The sequence below is a fragment of the Poecilia mexicana genome, unplaced genomic scaffold (genome assembly GCF_051168715.1).
Source record: "Poecilia mexicana isolate PSO_F unplaced genomic scaffold, ASM5116871v1 scaffold_16, whole genome shotgun sequence".
In the NCBI taxonomy this organism is placed as follows: domain Eukaryota; kingdom Metazoa; phylum Chordata; class Actinopteri; order Cyprinodontiformes; family Poeciliidae; genus Poecilia; species Poecilia mexicana.
In genome coordinates, this window is record NW_028263385.1 from 1,553,244 (window position 1) to 1,557,433 (window position 4,190).

General features: G+C 38.8%; 1 long non-coding RNA gene across 1 annotated transcript; it reads left to right on the plus strand.

The window, feature by feature from the left end:
* The first annotated feature begins 216 nt into the window (after positions 1-216).
* LOC106920406 (uncharacterized) lies at positions 217-3,906 on the plus strand. The gene is made up of 3 exons (XR_015765604.1): positions 217-305; positions 3,227-3,297; positions 3,543-3,906. It is a non-coding gene; the product is annotated as an uncharacterized LOC106920406 (long non-coding RNA).
* Positions 3,907-4,190: the final 284 nt, after the last annotated feature.

Below are 4,190 nucleotides of genomic sequence, written 5' to 3' on the forward strand. Positions count from 1 at the left end.
TGATGAGACAATAGAACATATTACACTGTCAAAATTATGACTTAGGAAAATAAGGTTTATTCAAACTTTAAAACGAATTAAACTTAAACTAGATTTGATTAAATTATTTAGCAGTAACTTGGAAAGTAAAAGTTATAATATTTTGCTATATATTAAGCTATATAATCCTTGAGTGTCATCATATTCCAGACTTCATACCAGTAGGTGGCGGTAATGCACCAATTTTGTTGTTTGCCAATAACCATCGAAGAAAAAGTCAGCCTTGCAGCACAGCGATTCTTTAAGACTGATTTCTGTTTTCACAGGTGGGTTAAGTGCACAAGTTATAGATAGGTATCATTTGTAGAAGTGTTTCGAAGTGCAGGACAATGTTTTATTAACATCAATTCTGTTTTGAGATATTTCTGTGTATTAGAAATTACTGTTTTTTTCCGCTAGCTTAAATGCTAACTATCGTTACTATGAACACTTTACATGATATTGTTTACGCTGCGCATGCCCGAAACGGAATTGTTTTGTCGCTTCATAAATAAAATGAAACCTGGAGATGTAGATATCATTAATTTAGTGCAGTTCGCCACAGCAAATGGAAAAGAACGCAGAAAAACCGTAGAACAACAGCTCCAAACCACTCGTTCATTTTCCTCGGTCCCTGTGTTTGATTCGCTACGCAAACCCGTTGCCATAGAAATGACTAACAACAGTTACACTATTATATCAATATTCAACAGTAAAATCAGTTGCTTATGTATTAACCCCTAATTAAGGCTGTTTAAAAAGCGTAAGCGTAATAACGCACTACAGAGAGGAGAATTGAGGAGGTTGAGGACGCTGAGATAGCAGAGCTGCTGCTGTGAATAGTAACAGCGAAAATTGCGGACTGTAACAGTAACGATGAGCAGAGCAGGTCAACATCTTATGCGCCTTTCCCCCTGGCTCTACTTCGGCAGTCCCGCTGTGCTCTACCCGGCCTCGCTCCGCTCTCCGAAGTGATCGGGTTTTCACAGACCCTGCTGGGCATGTAGCAGGGGGACACCTGGTGGCGGTGGAGGGCATTGAGCCCCACCTCCAGACGTCCTACTCCATGTGCTGCTTCATAACTTTACAACAGAAACGCGTTGCCATTTTTCTGAGGCAACAGAAGAAGAGAGAGCTGATCTGATTTTTATAGCCTGATTGGGATTTTTCTGGGATTTCAAGAAGAGATGCCCAGTGGGAGGAATGCTGCAGAGTTGACAAGGTTTTAAATTAGTAAATACACATAAGCATTTATGTAACCTTTCAAATAAAATAACCATTTTCACTGACACAAACTAAGCAATAATGATGTAAACAGTGACATGTATAAAATGCTTTGTTTGTATTTATGCTCAGATTTGCATAAACATTAGATCATACATTTCAGAAATCTAAGAAACTAATGTTTCCAATCTGGAGTTTTTTCTATTAATGCAGAATCAATCTACTTTAGGTTATCAGAAGTTCATAATATTACTCAAGTGAATGTAAAAAGTACAGTGCAGTAAAAGTATTCCTATAAGTACTTTTCCCATCCTAAAAATTACTGAAGTAAATACAGTAAGTTACTGTATTTACAGTAAATATACAGTAAATACAGTACTGTATTTATACAGTACTGTATTTATACAGTACTCACCTCTAGGGCTGAAACGATTCCTCGAATGATTCGAGTACCTCGATTACTAAAATTCCTCGAGGAAAATTTACCTGCCTCGAAGCTTCGTTAATTTATGTTTTATTAGTTAGCGCACCGTGTTCCGGCCGGGACTTCATTTGCGTTGCGCGGAGCTCTCACTTCCGCCTCTGAGTTGTTGACAAAAGCTAAGTCTCAGCGGCATAAAGTCCAATCTTCAAGATTGGCCCATGGGGATTTTATTGATTGATGATAATGCCCGACTTTTTATCGTTTTTGGGGAACCAATAAGCATCCTTAAAATGACTGGGGGAATGCCTGGAGTACGGCAGCATTTCTCCTCCGGGGCTGCTGGTTGAAAGCGAACGGCGGGAAGAGCGCTGAGGTGAGCGGATAGACTGAACAGGGCGGGCGGCTGAGTAGCTGATGCTTACCGTGTAAATGTAGCTTTACCGACGAACCGCACAATAAATTTCATATCCCGGTCTGAAGAAACGGGTGGCGGAGCGCATCGTACATGGCTGGTAGATGAGTTTCTGAGTGTGACCAGTGAAGGTGTCGTAAATATCCCGTATTGCTTCCCCCCGTGTTCGTCCCCCGGTCTAACGGTTCGTCAGTCCGCTGGTCTATTTCCTCCCCTCCATCTTACGTTCGTTCATTCGCCCTCTCCTCCCACTCCAGGCGGCATTTCCCGTATTTTCAAACCCAAAGCGTGACAGGTTAGGTGGCAAGGTGAGTTTAATTAATCTATTAAACTCACTGAAGATGAATACATAAACTAAAAGCTGGATTGTAGACATTTTTTATAAGCATATTTGTGAGCCTGCCTCTTTGTTATTAAATTCAATATAATTTCAGATTTTTCTATAACTTTTCTTTTGGTTAACTTAGAAAGTGAGCTATTTTTGTTACAGGTTAGTTTTCTAAACTACAAAAAAGCAACTGTTAGGGATGCTCAAATATGAAAAATTGGACTGATATTGATATCTGATAGTAACACCGGTATTATGCCAGATTTACCAATATTTCATTTTATAATTTTTTTTATCCGATTACTCGATTAATCGTAAGAATAATCGATAGATTACTCGATTACTAAAATATTCGTTTACAACAGCCCTACTCACCTCTGAACATAGATACAATTATCCTGTTGTTGTTCAACTGGCAGGACAAAGTTCATGTTTTACATCTGGTCTGATCACCGAATGAGTAACTGTGGTCATTTGTTAAAGTATCTTCTACAAGAGCAAAGATTGTAAAACATATTATATGCATCAGAGTGTAGATATATTTTATAACCAAGGACAGGAGAGTTGCAGAACTGTTTATGAGACAGAGTGAGAGCTAGCTTCTTGGCATGAAAGGTTTGTTACAGAAGCAGACTTGTTTCCCAAAGCTGTTGGAGTAAGGAAATGAACCACAGAGCAGCGATGGAGATGCTGCATCACACCCTGACCACTTTTAACAAGAGGAAGAAGAACCCGCCTGCTTTCCATGAGCTACAGCTGAGATCGCTCAAGCAGCTGTTGGACATTTTATAATATCTAAATCTTTATTTTTCCCGTAAAGGATGGAGAACAACATGGATGAAGACAGCTCTTCTACAGTCAATGTCAACAATGCCAAAAATCCTCTTAAATGTAAGTGACTCTATATGTATTTTACAGTTTTTGAGGATTAAAAAGTAACAATGCTACCCAAAAGCATTTCCCACATTTTTATTCCCTCTACAGGAAGTTATAGTTTCTTAACATGGGCTGTAACAGGAATTGATTTTATATCACATCTTTAATCTTTTTGTATCATCTGAGAATTATGCGATACAAATAAACTTTATTGATTGATTAATCAATAACTTATTGATTCCATTGCTTGTTATTTTCAGCTGAAGAAGTGGAACCATCAACACTCCGGTGCTCTTCTCTGTTTTTGGTGTGTTTGGGGTTGCTTTGTGTCATACTGGCTGCAAAAATCGTCTACAGTGAGTTTCATTTCAACAGAATATATTTTAAGTTGCTTCCTTTATAACAAGTATTTAGAGGTTTAAAGCATTGGGATGCAAGCGTTCAGCAGTAAGAGGAGATGTGAGGGTTGATAAAAAGTCAGGGACACTGAAGTGTTACCAAGAATCAGTTCAACTTAATGCTGCCCAGCTTGAAATCTGTCAAAAGCTTTTTGGTTAAAGTTTTTATGGAAGAGCTACATGCGTAGTTGAGGATGTGCGGACATACCATCTTTCAATATCTACATGCTCCCACCAGCTCAGGTTATAACAGTAAATAAGATTATGTGCCATAACTATGCAGATGATACACAGCTCTACATCACAATGTCACCAGGTGACTCTGAACCCATCCAATCACTGAATAGATGCTGAGAACAGATAAATGTGTGGATGTGTCAAAACTTTCTCCAGCTGAACAGAAACAAAACCGAAGTTATTGTATTTGGACCTAAAGAGGAGGGAACTAGAATCAATGCTCAGCTTCAGTTATTACAACTAAAACCTAACAATCAGCCCGAAACCTGGGAG